The sequence below is a fragment of the Mercenaria mercenaria genome, chromosome 15 (genome assembly GCF_021730395.1).
Source record: "Mercenaria mercenaria strain notata chromosome 15, MADL_Memer_1, whole genome shotgun sequence".
Lineage (NCBI taxonomy): Eukaryota > Metazoa > Mollusca > Bivalvia > Venerida > Veneridae > Mercenaria > Mercenaria mercenaria.
In genome coordinates, this window is record NC_069375.1 from 31,870,380 (window position 1) to 31,890,907 (window position 20,528).

The following is a 20,528-nucleotide window of genomic DNA, read 5'->3' on the forward strand; positions in this document are numbered from 1 at the left end:
AACGGCTATGGTGAACCCTTAAAACAGACAGTGGGCCAATGACAGTCTTGAAATAGGACCATTAAAAAAGCTACAGACCAAGTTTAGGGGAAAGTCCATCAGCTGGTTAAAAGAAAGAAAAATATAATTTGGAGAAGTGACCACATAGCCCCTTGGCGGTCAGGGTTTTTGATGAATCAGAATAATTTGAACAGTCTTTTGTAGATGGTCACCCTGAAATATTTCTGTAAAAAAAATTCAAAATCAAAATATTTTGTTTTTAAGAGTTTTTTTTTTTCCATTTTTGTGCTGGGGCCACTGTGAAAAACCAAGTGAAACCATTGGAACCATTTTCTAGGCATAGTTTTGGGAAAATGACCACCTAAGGATCCTGGGCATGTTTCATCAACTTCCAAACAAGTAATTTCCAGAGGAATGTTTTCTAAAAAAAATACTGATGCCAACAGATGGACAACAGACAGACAATGAATGACCACAATAGCTAACCTTGAACATATTATGCCACTAAAGAGCTAAAAACACTTGTGTACATGTATGTTGTAAAATATCATTGCTTCTCTTTTAAATTCTCATTTGGAACACTTACAAAGTTTCAAAACTATTGTGAAATAAACAACAAAAACAACAATCATTTGTTAATTTTAACTTAGAATGGGGCTTTGGGATTACCTCCATTTACCAGAATAACTTTATAAGGGAAAAACACCCTGCTTTGAAATTTATTTAGCAATAAAATTGTGTTTAGATATGAAATGTGATTGGACTGTGTTGCTGTGATGACTAATGAATGACATTGCAAGATCAGACAATCAAATGCAGCTTTTATGTAAATACAATCCCAGTGTGGCAGACATGTAAGAATTAAAGCAAATAAATGCTGAATAAGACAATTCAGTAATAGAACTAAAAATCGGTTACAAAAAAACTGGAGCTCAGCCCAAAAAGGGAAAAGAAATATTCTGGATTTTTACTGGTACTAAAGAAAACGCATCTTACACCCCCAATTTTAAGACGACTCTCGCGCAGTAAAATGATGTATAACAAGCTACATCTTTGTAGTCTTATAAACCCTAAAACGGCATAAAAACAAACACCTTTATAAATCCTCTTTCATGAAAAACATGATTTTCAATGCTGATGAAAGAAAAAAAATGGGAACTCTTACGTTATTGTTGCCGTTGTATCACAAAGACATGGTTTTCTGTCTATGGACATAAAATTCCTTAACTTTAAAAATGTCACTGTAAGAAAGTGTTTGTTTGACTGCATTTGATTATGGCTGTATGTGCAGATGGAAATACAAGCTCTTCATCAATTATACACACCTTACTAATGGAAGCAAAAAAAAACAAAAAAAAAAAAAAAAAACATTGCAGACCTACAGTCCTCTGGGAGGAAAACAATAACAACATTAATTAGGTACAAGTAGGAGGTGGAGGACGTCAATGATTTCAGACACGATGTATAATTCTTTTGTAAGCTTTACTATTTTATAATGCATAAGAAAACTTGGCAGAGATCTGAAGGTCAAACATTAGGACTGGTGAAGCAATAAAGGTGCTAGAATGAAAACATAGAAATAAGTAAAATGAACAAGACAACTGTCTAGCAAAACATTCCCCTTTGTGATGTTTGCTGCCAATCAGAACAACTGACCCTTGAAAGCTATGGGCCATCTCCTGGGTCCATATTCATCATAGTTTTAACCTTTAACCTGCTGGCAGCAAGCGATTCTGCCTTTGCGACCAGTGCAGACCAAGATCAGCCTGCACATCCATGCAGTCTGATCATGGTCTGCACTGTTTGCTATTCAGTCAGTAAACTTTCAGTAATCACCCCTTCAAATGATAAATGGTACTTATACCCAAATTGAATGATGGACCAGTCCATTATAGAAACGAAGCAGGCTAAAGGTTAACCTTTAGCATGCTAGATAAATTGTCGTCTGCTGGAAATGTCGTCTGCTAAAATTGTAAAGTTTATTCAATTTGCTCCAAAATTTAGATATTTAGACTTAGGCTTAAAACCTCTAAAAATTCCAATTGCAGTAACTTCCTTAGTAATACTGCTGAAACTTTATTGTACATGCCATATTGAAGCATGATTTACAAATCTAGAGCAAAAAGTACTTTTGTCGTTTCAGACTTAAAACACTGATAAACTTTGGCCCAGACCACAGGCAATCAGGGTTCTCCAGTTATTGATCAAAACACATCTTCAGTCTCCAGATCACCGTCAGCTTGAACTGACCCTCAAAACAAAAAGGGTTTTCTACTTTCCACATGAAATCATCCGAAGAAGCTATGCCCTCACAGAACCAAAAATTCTCCAGTTATTGAATGGAAACCCAAATTAATGGTTTAACAACAAACCTCCTGAAACTGAACAAAACAATTTACCCTCTGGTAAAAACACTGTTGATTACAATGAAAATATTTCTTATTTTCTTGATAAACATGCCGGTAAGTGATTATGACATTAAGGAGAAAATACAATATTACATTAGATTTTCCTGGGGAAGTTCCTGTATCAAGTTGTGACATAAGCTATAAAATCCCTGGAAATTAATGTTTCATGACTTTCTAGAAATATACTTAGCAACAATCATATCTATATTTTCTTCTGTGATTTATAATGAATCATTAATGATAGCATTAAGCAAGGTTGATAAATCTGGACGCAAAGCAGTCATAATTCGTGCTTCTTATCTATTAATATAAAAGTTTGAAGTACACAATCATTTTTATTTTTTGTTTCAAAAATTCATTTGCTAATAGATGTAAATTCAAGCAAGGGCCTAAGGGTGCTCATCCTGACCATGATCTTTTGACCTTACATACATGTTATGACACACTGTTTCATAAAATGCAACAATTTTGTTTATGGAAGATCTGGGAAGAAGTCATTTATTTTTAGCTATGACAATGACAATGACAATTTATTTTTTTGACAACTGCCAACGGCTATGGTGAACCCTTAAAACAGACTAGGTGTGGCCAATGACAGTCTTGAAATAGGACCATTAAAAAAGCTACAGACCAAGTTAGGTGAATGTCCATCAGCTGGTTTAAAAGAAAGAAAAATATATATTTGGAGAAGTGACCACATAGCCCCTTGGCGGTCAGGTTCTTTGATGAATCAGAATAATTTGAACAGTCTTTTGTAGATGGTCACCCAGAAATATTTCTGTAAAAAAATTCAAAAATCAAAATATTATGTTGTTTTAAGAGTTTTTTTTTCCATTTTAGTGCTGGTGGCCACTGTGAAAAACCAAGTGAAACCATTGGAACCATTACTAGGGCATAGTTTTGGAAGATGACCACCTAAGGATCCTGGGCATTGTTTCATCAACTTCCAAACAAGTAATTTCAGAGGAGATGTTTTCTAAAGAAAATACTGATGCCAACAGATGGACAACAGACAGACAGTGAATGACCACAATAGCTAACCTTGAACATATTATGCTCTAAAGAGCTAAAAACACTTGTGTACATGTATGTTGTAAAATATCATTGCTTCTCTTTGAAATTCTCATTTGGAACACTTACAAAGTTGCAAAACTATTGTGAAATAGCAACAAAAACAACAATCATTTGTTAATTTTTAACTTAGAATTGGGGCTTTGGGATTACCTCCATTTACCAGAAGTAACTTTATAGGGGAAAAACACCCTGCTTTGAAATTTATTTAGCAATAAAATTGTGTTTTAGATATGAATGTGATTGGACTTGTGTTGCTGTGATGACTAATGAATGACATTTGCAAGATTCAGACAATCAAATGCAGCTTTATGTAAATACAATCCCAGTGTGGCAGACATGTAAGAATTATATGCAAATAATTGCTGAATAAGACAATTCAGTAATAGAACTTAAAAATCGTGTTCAAAGATAACTGGAGCTCAGCCCTAAAGGAACAGAAATATTTCTGGATTTTTACTGGTACTAAAGAAAACGTCATCTTACACCCCCAAGTTGTAAGACGACTCTCGCGCAGTAAATGATGTATAACAAGCTACATCTTTGTAGTCTATAAACATAAAACGGCATAAAAATCAAACACCTTTATAAATCCTCTTTCATGAAAAACATGATATTTCAATGCTGATGATAGAAAAACAATGGGAACTCTTACGTTATTGTTTGCCGTTGTATCATCATGACATGTTTTCTGTCTATGGACATAAAATTCCTTAACTTTATAAAATGTCACTGTAAGAAAGTGTTTGTTTGATTGCATGTTGATTATGGCTGTATGTGCAGATGGGAATATCAAGCTCTTCATCAATTATACACACCTTACTAATGGAAGCAAAAAAAAAACAAAAAAAAAAAAAAAAAAACATTGCAGACCTACAGTCCTCTGGGAGGAAAACAATAACAACATTAATTAGGTACAAGTACATATTTTGCCTACCTATTAGTTTCACATTTCCCAACAGACACTGCAACTTTCTGACAGAAGAAGTGATATCATTAGATAATAATGATAAAAAAAATTTCACTTACTCTAAGTGTAGGAAAGCATATTAATTTTGTTAAACCAGGAGATCCTAATGAAAAGTTAATATCAAATGGCATGCAAATAAGATACTGTATAACTTGCAGAGTTATGGGGATTGTTTCTCCTGGTGAAACAGGGATATTTGACTTTATCAAAAACTATTAAGAGACAACTCAAAGGAAGGGCAAAATGTGGTCTCTAAACACAATGGTCTCTTAATACAACATTAATTTATTCTTTAAAAACACAAAGAGGAACTGAAAAAGTGTTCTCTTGTTGTAAAAGGTCTCTAAGTAGACATGTTCTCTCAAGCAAGTTTGACTGTACTGGTGTAACATATTCAAGAAAATATTCAATGTGAAATCTGTGAATATCAGCTTCCAACTTTTTTGGACCATAGAGAGAATTCATGAAATCATCTAAATATGGCCACTTCTTGCAAGAAACAGCATAATTATGGAACATGTATATCTTTCTGCACAAAAAGTGCCATTTTCTTTGCCAAGCCCTGTCAGTAAAGACCTTGAGTTGGTCATTTAAGAAAAGAAAATGTCAGTCAATAACTCGAGACTGTCAGTGAAGATCTAAATGTGGATGTCAATTAAGAACTTGTAGCTGTCAAGAACTTCTGACTGTAAAACAAGAGGGTAAAGAAGGCCCTGTATCTCTCACCTGACCTACTGACCTAAAGATCATCAAGATTTTATATTCTGACCATGTTTCATTAAGATTTGGTCATTAAAGTGGTCTGTAAAGTGTTAACTAGCTTCTCCTTTGATTTTACCAGGTGACCTAGGTTTTAATCCTACATGACCAAGGTTTTAACCTGACCTAAAGATCATCAAGATAAACATTCTGACTAAGTTTCATGAAGAAATAGTCATAAATGTGGTCTGTAGAGTGTTAACAAGCTTTTCCTTTGATTTGACCTAGTTTTTGACCCCACCTGACCCAGATTTGAATCTGACCTATAGATCATCAAAATCAACATTTTGACGAAGTTTCATTAAGATATGGTCATAAATGTGGCCTCTACAGTGTTAACTAGCTTTTCCTTTGATTTGACCTGGTGAACTAGTTTTTGACCCCAGATGACCGATTCTAATTTGTCACAAATTTAGTAACATTCTGACCAAGTTCTTAAGATTGGGTCATAAATGTGGCCTCTACATGTTAACAAGCTTTTCCTTTGATTTGACCTGGTGACTAGTTTTTGACCCAATGACCCAGATATCAAACTCGTCCAAGATTTTATTGAGGAACATTCTGACCAAGTTCATTAAGATTTGGGCCAAAATTGTGACCTCTAAGTGTTAACAAGCTTTTCCTTTGATTTGACCTGGTGACTTAGTTTTTGACCCAGATGACCCAGATATCAACTTTGTCCAAGATTTTATTAGAGAACATTCTGACCAAGTTCATTAAGTTTGGGCCAAAATGTGACCTCTACAGTGTTAACAAGCTTTTCCTTTGATTTGACCTGGTGACCTAGTTTTTGACCCCAGATGACCCGATATCTAATTTGTCCAAGATTTTATTGAGGGTAACATTCTGACCAAGTTTCATTAAGATTGGGCCAAAACTGTGACCTCTACAGTGTTAACAAGCTTTTCCTTTGATTTGACCTGGTGACTTAGTTTTTGACCCAAGATGACCCAATATCAAACTCGTCCAAGATTTTATTGAGAGTAACATTCTGACCAAGTTTCATTAAGTTTGGGCAAAAAATGTGACCTCTAGGATGTTAACAGTCAAATTGTTGACGACGACGACGGACGGACGACTGATGACGGACACAGGGTGATTACAAAAGCTCACCTTTGAGCACTTCGTGCTCAGGTGAGCTAAAAAATGACTGTCAGTCAACAACTTGAGATTCTTAGTCAAGAATTTGTATCTGTCAGTCAAGAGCTTGTGATGTCAGAAACCTGAGACTTTCATTTAAAATCTTGTGGCTGTCATTCAAGAACAAACAGAAGTCAAACAGATACAAGTGGATGTAGGTAAGAACTAGTGGCTGTAAATGAAAAATTTGTGGATATCCAATAAGACCTAGTGTCTTTAAGTTAAGAGCTATTGGTTGCTGAAAATGGAACAAAATTGCCTTTACTCCTAGATGCCGGGATCAAATGACATTACGTTTATTACCCTGACACCATTATTAAGAATGATATTATACAGGTGAAATGTGTCAATTGTTATTGAAACCATTATAAAACATATAAGATCAAAATTATCTTTAACTCAGGAACTCAAGATTACATTTTAAATTATTATTCTGTTGCTACAATGACGCAACTGAAAAATTACTATGTAAATTTAATTAATTTTGAAAGATTTTCCTCCATTACCTAAGTTTCATGAACATGATGCTGGCCAAGAGCAATCACGTTTTCCAAACATTTAGAAAGTGCACTTGTTTACCCAAATTACCCTACACGATCGGGTTTTCCCGTTGAATAGGAAGTGGCTAATTTTATAGTATACAAATATTGCAAAAGTCTTTGCCTCTGGTTTGAAATGAAAATATGCCTTATACTCATGTTTCAAAACTTTTTTACTATTAAAGTCAATTGACTGACAGTATATAACTGTAATAAGCAATATCCAACATTGCAAGGTTCATGGATCTACTAACTAAGTTTACACTACCTTTCCAATAATGCTGTCACAGGTAACTAATGGTTGTACCCATCAAACACTTCTAGTGGCTTATTAAGTTGGTCATTAAAGATACATTATTAGTCCAACTAGGGACTAGACTAATAAATCAACCGTTAACAAGATGGCAGAACTGTGAGACTTATATATCACCTTCAGTCACAATAAGCTGTTAGCATTGCCAATTGCAGTGTAATGGGAGACAGTATCACTTGGAAAGCTTCGAGAAGCCAATATTGTGACAGTTAGCAACAGTAGCAGAAAATTTCATTACAAAGGTGATAAAATCATATCTGATTGCATTCTCCTCATAGGTCCACTTCAGAATCAGCCAATCAGATGTTTGATGTCACCATAATGATTATAACACTGTCTTTAAACACTACTTTAAAAGTAGACATCTTCGCTGGTCAAAAAGTTTGTGAACTGCCAATTCCAAAAGTTTTGCAAACAGGAATATTTGCATACTGTTGATAACTGAAGTGCCAATGCAAACTTTGGTTATCTTTACTTGACCCAAAATGTGTCTTGATGAATGTGGAAACTTGGGCTTGCTAATATTTTCACGAATTTCTTGAATTCGTGAAAATCGCGAATATTTCCATGCCGCAAACATTTCAACATATACAGTATATCTTTACCAATGATCAAGCTCTACTGCTTCTTCCATCTCAAAGAGAACATAAATGGTCTGGGAAATAAAAAAAAGTCCACCAAAGCTTTTGTCAGACAGCTATTATATAAATGACAAATTTCTTGCAGCAATTATATTCAGGAGACATTTAATAAGTACAAATGACATTTTGTTATTTATTTGCATCATTTTAAAAGTACTAAATGATCAATAAAATTCCATATGACAGGATATCAGTTCCAATCAACAAGTGAATATAATGAAAGATAAAACCACTTTAAACGAATATGATTCCTTAATGTCAATTCATTCCCAACAACAGCCTCATCATTTACATTTTAATTCTTTTGTACGTCATGCAGACACGTAACCAAGGAAACTATCACTGTCCGTAGTCTCTTCTCTAAGAGTACATAGTAAAACAATATATTTAAAATTGTAACCATTGGCAGAATTCTCAGAAATAATTTCTAAATAACCTCTTACAGGTTCAGATTACCTTCAAAATGCTAGTATAAACATTAACATTGACATTTTTCAGCAGTGTAATAGTCAACAACGCCTCTGTCAGCAGTATAATGAATATTATTTTTTTCAATCTTATGCCAACATAATTACAGATCATATGGCGGCTTTACAGCTTTCGATGGTGGAAAAAGACCTCTGATGCCCCTTCAGAGATTATTTCATAATGGGTTGACAACTGCGCGAAACCACTGATCTTCCATAAGCCAGCTGAATTGCTTCCTCAAATGAACAATTGTATGCCCAAACCCACATCGCTGAAGGTCAAGTGATTTCAAGTTAAGTATCTCAACTACTCAGCCATGGAGGCCAAACATAGTGAGCGAGAAGTATAGTTGTCAACAATAACTGTCAGGAGAACAGTCAATATTGAAAATATCAATTCTGTCTAAATTCTATCACCAGTGTAATGGTTATTATTGACAAAATCATGTCTGTAAACAGTAAAACTGTCAATATTGAAAATATCAATTCTGTCTAAATTCTATCACCAGTGTAATGGTTAACATTGACAAAATCATATCAGTCTGTAAATAAAAAAACTGTCAATATTGAAAATATCAATTCTGTCTAAATTCTATCACCAGTGTAATGATTAACACTGACAAAATCATATCAGTCTGTAAACAGTAAAACTGTCAATATTGAAAGTATCAATTCTGTCAGCTATATAATGCTGAACATTAACTACATTATTCTGTCAGCAGCTGTAATATGCTGACAAGCAATTAACCCTTACCATGCTAAATTACTATAATGAACTTGTCCATCTTCCAATTTGGACAGTACCATTAACTGTTAAAAGGGGTGCTTACCAAAAAGGTACTGGCTGAATAGCGAACAGTGCAGATCATGATCAGACTGCATGGATGTGCAGGCTGATCATGATCTACACTGGTCACAAAGGCAGAACCAGGCGTGTCCAGCATGGTAAACCTAAGAAACTCTATCTGGTAATACAGTTGAAACTCTGTATCTTGAACTTGAACTCGCTTACCTCAAAATTCATACTATCTCCCAAGACATTTTCGAGTCCTGTCCAGCCCGAAAACATGTGCACAAAATATCATTTCAAGTTGAATTAGATTATTAGCTTTGAATAGGGAAATAATGCACAAGTTCTGCAGCAAAGATATTGCATGACTTTAGAAGCGCAGTATTCTTCCCCTAAAAAATGAGTGCATATTTCCCGATGAAAAGATAATATCTACACATATAAAAATGTAATGTAAATATGAGCCGCGCCATGAGAAAACCAACATAGTGGGTTTGCGACCAGCATGGATCCAGACCAGCCTGCGCATCCGCTCAGTCTGGTCAGGATCCATGCTGTTCGCTTTCAAAGCCTATTGTAATTAGAGAAACTGTTAGCGAACAGCATGGATCCTGACCAGACTGCGCGGATGCGCAGGCTGGTCTGGATCCATGCTGGTCGCAAAGCCACTATGTTGGTTTTCCTATGGCATGGCTCATATTATGAATTTGTTCAGTAGCTTGAATTAGACTGACAGAGTAGAACTCAATAAAAGAATTAATGCAACAACACACATTAAATTACATCACGCACCCAATATGAAACTGACAGGCGTCAGTGTATGGAAAAATGCTGAAGTTTCTGGTTCCACTGTAACTTAATGCCGGGAATAAAAACAAGTATGTTGTAAGGAAAAATAGTGACCTTTTTTGTTCTATTGTAACTTAACCAAGAAAAAGACAAGAAAGTAAAAACAATATTTACAATCCAAATTTCATTCTGCAAAGTGCATGGAACTAATCAAAAAAAAAAATTCTTGTAACATTATCATGAACATTAGAAATTGTTCCTTCGCAAGCAAAAATCACCATTTATGGAGACATCATATTAGTTTTTCTGGCTGATGTTTCTCCATTCTGACATTTACAGGAATTCTACAAACAAGATCTAATATAAGAATTAATGAGATTGGCCAAGTTTGCGTCTGTGGTTGAAGAAGCATTACAAAAATGTCAGGCAACAATTTGAAAATATTGTTCCAATATCAACAGTCAGTTTCCTCTAAAGTGTGTAGGAGTTGAAAGACAGAAACTGTGGAAGAATTTGTTAATAATTGATCAAAAGTATTTTACAGATACATTTTGAAATCAGTCAATTAGTGGGTTTTCATCAAAAAGACTATTTATTGGGAATATGAATTTGTGGATTTCACCTTTTAACCTTTTAGCCTGCTGGCAGCAAGTGATTCTGCCTTTCCGACCAGTGCAGACCAAGATCAGCCTGCACGTCTCAATATGCTGATCAAAGTCTGCTCTTTTCCCTATTCAGTCAGTAAATTTTCAGTGAACCAACCCTTCAAAACTAGAACTGTCACAGGAGTGACTCATACCCCCACCATACGGTCTTGTCACAGAAGAATGGCAACCATAAGGAATCTTAAAAATACTTTGGAGTACTCATCCTGGGCTTCCACATATAAGTAATACTAGTATAATACTAGTATAGTAATACTAGTAAATATATTAAATCTCTAATATTAGAGATACACTAAAAGTGAATACAAAGAAGTGTCTTACCGACCCATGTTACCACGGAAAAATGTTTTTACTTTTTACATAGGACTTATAATAAAAAAGATTGAAAATCTAAAAATAGGATTTCTAAAAATAGACTAATTCCTGGAATTTAAGGGGAAGAAACTCAGTACAAAGGTTAAAAAAAGGTTACTTCCCTTTGGCTCTAAGCCAATCAGAATGAGATATAGTGAAAATACATCAAAATTAACATTAAATTCTAGGTAAAAGGGGACACAATTCAAGAAAAATAGTGTCAGAGTTATGCACCTTGTGTCACATGATGTGGGTGATGAGGTGGAACATCTATTTTAAGTCTGAATCAAATCCATTCAGTAGTAATTGAGATATAGTGAAAATAAATCAAAATTAACCTTAAATTCTAAGTAAAAAGGGGCATAATTCATGAAAAATTGGTGTCAGAGTTATGCACCTTGTGTCACATGATGTGGGTGATGAGGTGGAACATCTATTTTAAGTTTGAATCAAATCCATTTTGTAATAATTGAGATATAGTGAAAATACATCAAAATCAACCTTAAATTTAAAGTAAAAGGGGACATAATTCGTAAAAAATTTATTTCAGAGTTAAGCACCTTATGTCACCTCATCTGGGTGATGAGGTGGAACAACTATTTTAAGTTTGAATCAAATCCATTTAGTAATAACTGAGATATAGTGAAAATACAACAAAATTAGCCTTAAATTCTAAGTAAAAGGGGACACAATTCATGAAAGCTTGGTGTCAGAGTTATGCACCTTGTGTCACATGATGTGGGCACATGATGTGGGTGATGAGGTGGAACATCTATTTTAAGTTTGAATCAAATCCATTCAGTAGTAACTGAGATAAAGTGAAAATACATCAAAATCAACCTTAAATTCTAAGTAAAAAGGGGCATAATTCATAAAAAAAATTGTGTCAGAGTTATGCACCTTATGTCACATGATGTGGGTGATGAGGTGGAACATCTATTTTAAGTTTGAATCAAATCCATTTAGTAATAACTGAGATATAGTGAAAATACAACAAAATTAACCTTAAATTCTAAGTAAAAGGGGACATAATTCATGAAAACTTGGTGTCAAGAGTTATGCACCTTGTGTCACATGATGTGGGTGATAAGGTGGAACATGTATTTTAAGTTTGAATCAAATCCATGTGGTAATAACTGAGATAATAGATTTCGGGACGCGACGGGACGGGACGGGACGGGACGTGACGGGAAGCGACAAACGCGACAAAACTGACTCCTATATACCCCCTCAAACATGTTTGGTGGGGGTATAATAATAAAATGGAAACTGAATGATGGACCAGTCCATTTTAAAAATTCTGCTGGTAAAATGAATAGGACTTTTACTTGTTGGTTAGGATTTGTTTTCATGGATTGAAACGGCCACAAAGTTTACAAAAACTAGTCCCTCACCGATATTACTGATTTCACAGTGAACTAACAACTCTATGCACCACACAATCACCTTTAAAAAATGTTAAGCTAAATAAACTGACTTATAAATTTATACTTGCTTTAATAAATGAACTACATAACGAATCAACAAACTATACAACAACCCAAGTTATAGATTCACAACAAATATGAGGTATGAAAGAGGAAAACAAATATCTAGATCCTATTAGGACATATAATATAGATAATTTGTACACCTACTTTTGTTCAAACTCAATGTCAGATCTCAGCAAAATATCTACATAATAAAGATTTTTCGATTGCTCAAATTACCAATAACTTTTCCAACAAAGTTTGCTTGTCTTGTGAAATTCAAGCGAACAAAGTTTGACTGTACCTATGTTACAAGTTACATCAACATCCCTTATGAGATTGGAAATAATTTGTTATGTTTGAACTAGCAAGATGATTGATGATGTAATATCATATTCATCCAATCCAATCCAATCATTTCAGCCCAAAAAAGTAATCAGAAAAATAATGCAGGGAAAAAATCCATCAACAGCTGTGTATATACCATTTGAAATACTGTGAAATCATTAATATTGGTGGGGGACTAATTTTTGTGGATTTCGTGGTTGAGCCAATCCACGAAATTTAATCCCAACAAACAAGTAAAATTCCCATTCATTTTATGTTCAAATGTTTAAATCCACGAATTCATATCCCCGCAAAATTGCAGTTCTAACCAAAACCACCAATTTTCATGCCCATGAAATTAAATGATTTTACAGTACTGGCATCATATCTCACTGAGAATGATGAAATTCTATTAGATCTTGAAATATTTTATGTATTTCTTAATTTTGTTAACTTTTAACCAGAAATAAATTGTTTTCACATATCTACCAAAATTCCCCCCATGATTTATGTGTGTCATAAATGAGGTGCTGGATGCAAATGAAGTTCTAGTCATAAATATATATATCTGCTGAATCTGTCAAGTCATGGATTCAAGAAACTACTGAATCAGACATTTGGGCATAATAACAAATAATTGAGGAATAAGACATTTAGGCAGGGATACAAATACTTGCTGAATCAGACATTTAGGCATAATTACAAATAATTGAGGAATAAGACATTTAGGCAGGGATATAAATACTTGCTGAATCAGACATTTAGGCAGGGATACAAATACTTGCTGAATCAGACATTTAGGCAGGGATACAAATACTTGCTGAATCAGACATTTAGGCATAATTACAAATAATTGCTGAATCAGACATTTAGGCATGGATACAAATACTTGCTGAATCAGACATTTAGGCATGGATACAAATAAACATTCTGTATAATATGTTAAGGACTGGTTAAACAAGAGCTATCGGAGGAAAGCAACGTTCATTTATTCAACAGCCTTGTAAGTTGAATGAATAAAAATATCAGAAAAGGGGAATCATTTTGTAAAATTGCAAAACAGGGTTATGGAAACTGTACCATGCATATCAGTTCATGACAATGGACAATTGTGTGAAGTTTCAATCCATTCCCATTAGTGGGTACAGACAATTTACCAGCTTACATACAAAAACTTAACAAAAACAGCTAAGTCAAAAAAGGGGCTTAATTTTGTAAAAAAGCAAAATAGAGTTATTGACTATGTGCAATGTAAGTCAGTTTATCTCAGTAAACATTAAGTGTGTGAAGTTTCAATGCATTCCCATAAGTGGTTGCTGAGATACCAGCTTTCATATAAAAACTTATTAAGCAAATTGGGACGCCGATGCAGACGCAGACGTGGATGCAAGAGTGAGTTCAATAGCTCTACCTATTCTTTGAATAGTCGAGCTAAAAATGAAGGTGCTCAAATGTAAACATACTGAATAAACAAGAGCTCGTCGAACACGAAATGCCCCCCTTGTTACATTTAGTAATTGCACAAGGAACAGAATTATATGCTCACTGTAAACAAAAGTACTCCATTCTGTTAATCTGACCTTGACCTTAACCTATAACCTAACAGGATTCAGATTGATCTGGCGCCAGCCACTGAGCCATTTTGAATGTTCCAAATTTCAAGACTAGCTCAAGGTCAAAATCGATGTCAAATTTCATTTAGGTACAAAACAATGTGTATGTGGTCCAAATTTGAAAGCTGTGACTTGAGAAATGTGAAAGCAGGTCACTAGATCAATTTCAAGGTAAAGTTCATTTCGGTAAATAGAACTATGCATATGCTTCAAATTTGGAGGCTGTAGCTTGAGAAATGTGAAAGTAGCTAATAGATAAAAATCAATGTAAAATTTCAATTCAGAACACAAAAATATGCATGCAGTCCAAATTTGAAGCCTGTACCTTCTAAAATGTGAAAGTAGGTCACTAGGTCAATCTTAAGATCAAAGTTCATTTTGGTACACAAAACTATGCATGTGGTTCAAATTTGAAGGCTGTAGCTTGAGAAATGTGAAAGTAGGTCACTAGGTCAAAATCAAGGTCAAATTTTATTTCAGAACACAAAACTATGCAAGTGGTCCAAATTTGAAGTCTGTACCTTCAGAAATGTGAAAGTAGGTCACTTAGTCAATTTCAAGATCAAAGTTCATTTCAGTACACAAAAGTACGCTTGTGGTTCAAATTTGAAGGCTGTAGCTTGAGAAATGTGAAACTAGGTCACTAGGTCAAAATCAAGGTCAAACTTCATTTTGGAACAAAAAACTATGCATGTGGTCCAAATTTAAAACCTGTACCTTCAAAAATGTGGAAGTAGGTCACTAGGTCAATAACAAGGTCAAAGTTTTTTTCAGTACACAAACCTATGCATGTGGTCCAAATTTGAAGGCTGTAGGTACAAAAATGTGAAAGTAGGTCACTAGGCCAAGATCAAGGTCAACTCATGTCAAGGTTCATCTTGCCACTCAAAACTATACATGTGGTCCATGTGGTCCAAATTTGAATGATGTAAGTTATAGACATGAAGATTCTAAGTTTTTCCCTATATAAGTCTATATGAACCATTTGACCTCTGAGGCAGGGCCATATTTGACCGGAGAGGGATAACTTGAACAAACTTGGCAGAGAACCACTAAATGATGCTACATTACAAAATACCAAAGCCATAGACTTTGCGGTTTGGACAAAAAGATTTTCAAAGTTTTTCCCTATATAAGTATATGTAAACCATGTGACCCCCAGGGCGGAACCATATTTGACCCTAGGGGAATAATTTGAATCATCTTAGTAGAGGATCACTAGATGATGTCATATACAAAATATCAAAGCCCTAGGCCCTGTGGTTTTGTACAAGAGGTTTTTCAAAGTTTTTTTCCTATATAAGTCTATATAAACCATGTGACCCTAGGGGTGGGGCCATATTTGACCCCAGGGAAATAATCTGAACAATCTTGGCAGAGGACCACTAGATTTTGATACAAACCAAATATCAAAGCCCTAGGCCCTATGGTTTTGGACAAGAAGATCAGAAACCATTTAACTGTTCCTGGCCAATGTGACCTTGACCTTTGACCTAATGACCTCAAAATCAATAGGGGTCATCTGCTGGTCATGGCCAACCTAACTATCAATTTTCCTGACACTAGACCCAAGCGTTCTCGAGTTATTGCCTGGAAACCATTTTACTGTTCCTGGTCACTGTGACCTTGACCTTTGACATACTGACCTCAAAATCATTAGGGGTCACCTGCTGGTCATGACCAACCTCCCTATCAATTTTCGTGACCCTAGGCCTAAGCGTTCTTGAGTTATCATCCGGAAACTGTTTTACTGTTCAGGGTCACTGTGACCTTGACCTTTAACATACTGACCTCAAAATCAATAGGGTTCATCTGCTGGTTATTACCAACCTCCCTATCAACTTTCATGATCCTAGGCCCAAGTGTTCTTGAGTTATCATCCGGAAACCGTTTTACTGTTCAGGGTCACTGTGACCTTGACCTTTAACATACTGACCTCAAAATCAATAGGGTCATCTGCTGGTCATTACCAACCTCCCTATCAACTTTCATGATCCTAGGCCCAAGTGTTCTTGAGTTATCTTCTGGAAACCATTTTACTATTCAGGGTTACTGTGACCTTGACCTTTGACATACTGACCTCAAAATCAATAGGGGTCATCTACTGGTGATGACCAACCTCCCTATCATCTTTCATGATCCTAGGCCCAAGCGTTCTTGAGTTATCATCCGGAAACGGATAGGTCTACATTCCGACCGACCGACCGACCGACATCTGCAAAACAATATACCCCTCCTTTTTCAAAGGGGGGCATAATAAAGAGCATAGAATGCTGTAGTTACTAATCCAGTCTGGCCAATAAAATGTAATAGGTGTACCCATTCTGCGCAAATATGAAGGGAGAAGAAATGATGGTGTAAATGTGTAAACACTGAAATATACCATCGGCATTGGCGTCCGCGTCCCGATTTGGTTAAGGTTTTGTATGTTAGCTGGTATCTCAGTAACCACTTGTGGAAATGGATTGAAACTTCACACACTTATTCACTGTGATAAACTGACCTACACTGCACAGGTTCCATAACTCTGTTTTGCTTTTTTACAAAACTATGCCCCTTTTTCGACTTAGAAATTCTTGGTTAAGGTTTTGTATGTAAGCTGGTATCTCAGTAACCGCCTGTGGGAATGGATTGAAACTTCACACACTTATTCACTGTGATAAACTGACCTACATTGCACAGGTTCCATAACTCTGTTTTGCTCTTTTACAAAATTATGTCCCTTTTTTGACTTAGAAATTCTTGGTTAAGGTTTTGTATCTGGTATCTCAGTACCCACTGATGGGAATGGATTGAAACTTCACACACTTGTTCACTGTCATGATCTGACATGCACTGTGTAGGTCCGTTAACTCTACTTTGCATTTTTTCAAAATTATGCCCCTTTTTCTGACTTAGCAGTTTTTTGGTTAATTTTTGTATGTAAACTGGTATCTCAGTATCCACTAATGGGAATGGACTGAAACTTCACACACTTGTTCAATGTCATTATCTGACATGCACTGTGTAGGTCCCATAACTCTACTTTGCATTTGTTCAAAATTATGCCCCTTTTTCGACTTTGCAGTTTTTGGTTAAGTTTTTGTATGTAAGCTGATATTTCAGTATCCACTTATGGGAAAGGATTGAAACATCACACACTTTCCATTTTTTTTTACAAAATTATGCCCATTTTTCGACTTTTGTATTCATTCAATTGACAAGGCTGTTGAATAGTTGAGCGTTGCTGTCCTCCGACAGCTCTTGTTATTTCTAAGACCAATAACTCCATCAAATATCAGAGATTTAGGTACAGATACAAACATCTGCTGAATACAACATGAAAATAAGATACAGTTTAAATCTTACCAGTGCAATCTTTCATCAATAATGATACTGGCAATGTCTGCTGCTGAATGTTCACTGTACTGGGATGATGCATTTCCTGATTATGTCACTGTTGTGAACTACTTTCAATCTGTAACAATGTTTAAGACACATATTATTAAAAGTGATTTCCAATATAAATGCAAAGGGTTTGTAGAACACATGCTACAAATTATAACTTATAATGAACAAGATGGTCATTGACCATAAAGCGCTCACCTAAGTAAAAAGCTTCAAGTGTGTTTGTAAATGTAAAGGTACAGGTACAGAGTTAGGTTTATGTGAATGTCAAGGCTCTAGTTATTATGCATTCAAAGAAGAAGATATTCAAAGTTTAATTCTTTTATATAAGCCTATATATTATACATATCACACATATGGGCATGGCCATTTTTGAACCAAGGGCAATAATTTGAACAATAATGCTAGATATCACATGCCAAACTGATCCAAGAAACAATGCTGCAAAATTCTTTTAAAATTGGGTCTGCTGTTTCTGAAGAGAACATTTTTAAAGTTTCCAACATATACATGCATACAGGGAAAATGTGACAACACCCTCTGATGAATCAATATAATTTGAATAATCTTGGTCACACAAAGACCATTTGTGTAAATTAATTTTAAAATCGGACCAGCAGTTTCACATCAGAAGATTTTCAAAGTTTCCACTATATACATATAAGGAAAGTGACCACGACCTCTGGCGACCATGTTTTACAATGAATTGATATAATTTGAACAATCTTGGTAGAAGGTCATAAACCATTTACGTAAAATCATTTTAAAATCGGGCCAGCAGTTTCACATAAGCAGATTTTCAAACTTTCCACTATATACATATAGGGAAATGTGACCAGGCTGCTGGTGGCCGTGTTTTTTGACAAATCAGAATAATTTGAACAATTTGGTAGAAGGTTATTTAAGGACCATTTGAGTGAAATTATTTCAAAGTCAGACCAGCTATTTAGGAGAAGATGTCATTTGAAGATTTTGTCTACTTTTAGCTCTGGCTGCCCCTATGTGCAACCCAGCGGAACCGTTTGAACAACTTTGGTTGAGGACCACTAAAGGAATATCCCGGCCAAGTTTCGTCTTTAATACATGGTGAATGCAACAAATATCTGACACAGAATATAGTGCAAACTTCATCTTCATATATGATGAATGCAACTAATATCTGACACAGAATATATCTTTCAGACACTGTGAACAGAGCAAATATCTAACACAGAATATAGTGCCAACTTTGCCTTTCAGACAATGCAAACAGAGCAAATATCTGACACAGAATATAGTGCCAACTTTGCCTTTCAGACAATGCAAACAGAGCAAATATCTAACACAGAATATAGTGCCAACTTTGCCTTTCAGACAATGCAAACAGAGCAAATATCTGACACAGAATATAGTGCCAACTTTGCCTTTCAGACAATGCAAACAGAGCAAATATCTGACACAGAATATAGTGCCAACTTTGCCTTTCAGACAATGCAAACAGAGCAAATATCTGACACAAAATATAGTGCCAGCTTTGTCTTTCTGAGACTGTGAACAGAGCAAATATCTGACACAGAATATAGTGCCAACTTTGCCTTTCAGACAATGCAAACAGAGCAAATATCTGACACAAAATATAGTGCCAGCTTTGTCTTTCTGAGACTGTGAACAGAGCAAATATCTGACACAGAATATAGTGCAAACTTTGCCTTTCAGACAATGCAAACAGAGCAAATATCTGACACAGAATATAGTGCCAACTTTGCCTTTCAGACAATGCAAACAGAGCAAATATCTGACACAAAATATAGTGCCAGCTTTGCCTTTCAGACAATGCAAACAGAGCAAATATCTGACACAGAATATAGTGCCAACTTTGCCTTTCAGACAATGCAAACAGAGCAAATATCTGACACAGAATATAGTGCCAACTTTGCCTTTCAGACAATGCAAACAGAGCAAATATCTGACACAAAATATAGTGCCAGCTTTGTCTTTCTGAGACTGTGAACAGAGCAAATATCTGACACAGAATATAGTGCCAACTTTGCCTTTCAGACAATGCAAACAGAGCAAATATCTGACACAAAATATAGTGCCAGCTTTGTCTTTCTGAGACTGTGAACAGAGCAAATATCTGACACAGAATATAGTGCCAACTTTGCCTTTCAGACAATGCAAACAGAGCAAATATCTGACACAGAATATAGTGCCAACTTTGCCTTTCAGACAATGCAAACAGAGCAAATATCTGACACAAAATATACAGCCAGCTTTGTCTTTCTGAGACTGTGAACAGAGCAAATATCTGACACAAAATATAGTGCCAGCTTTGCCTTTCCGAGACTGTGAACAGAGCAAATATCAGATACAGAATACAGTGCCAGCTTTGCCTTTCAGAGAATGCGAACAGAGCAAATATCCGACACAAAATATAGTGCCAGCTTTGTCTTTCCAAGACTGCGAACAGAGCAAATATCTGACACAAGATAGTGCCAGCTCTGCTTTTCCGAGACTGTGAACAGAGCAAATATCTGACACAAAATATAGTGCCAGCTCTGCCTTTCTGAGACTGCAAACAGAGCAAATATCTGACACAAAATATAGTGCCATCTCTGCCTTTCCGAGACTGTGAACAGAGCAAATATCTGACACAAAATATAGTGCCAGCTCTGCCTTTCTGAGACTGCAAACAGAGCAAATATCTAACACAGAATATAGTGCCAACTTTGTCTTTCTGAGAATGTGAACAGAGCAAATATCTAACACAGAATATAGTGCCAGCTTCACCTTTCCGAGAATGTGAACAGAGTAAATATCTGACAAAGAATATAGTGCCAGCTTCAC

At 35.5% G+C, this 20,528-nt stretch overlaps 2 protein-coding genes across 3 annotated transcripts in view; both read right to left on the minus strand.

Moving 5' to 3' along the window:
• LOC123550371 (dipeptidyl peptidase 2-like) overlaps positions 1–20,528 on the minus strand; it is a 202,336-nt gene that overhangs the window by 149,422 nt on the left and 32,386 nt on the right. The gene's annotated exons all lie outside the window — the stretch shown is intronic.
• The window catches only part of LOC123550381 (substance-K receptor-like), a 121,319-nt gene that overhangs the window by 78,377 nt on the left and 22,414 nt on the right, over positions 1–20,528 (minus strand). The window contains exon 2 of the mRNA XM_053524921.1: positions 17,664–17,772. The gene's annotated coding sequence lies outside the window, so the exon portion shown is untranslated. The remainder of the gene's footprint in view (positions 1–17,663; positions 17,773–20,528) is intronic.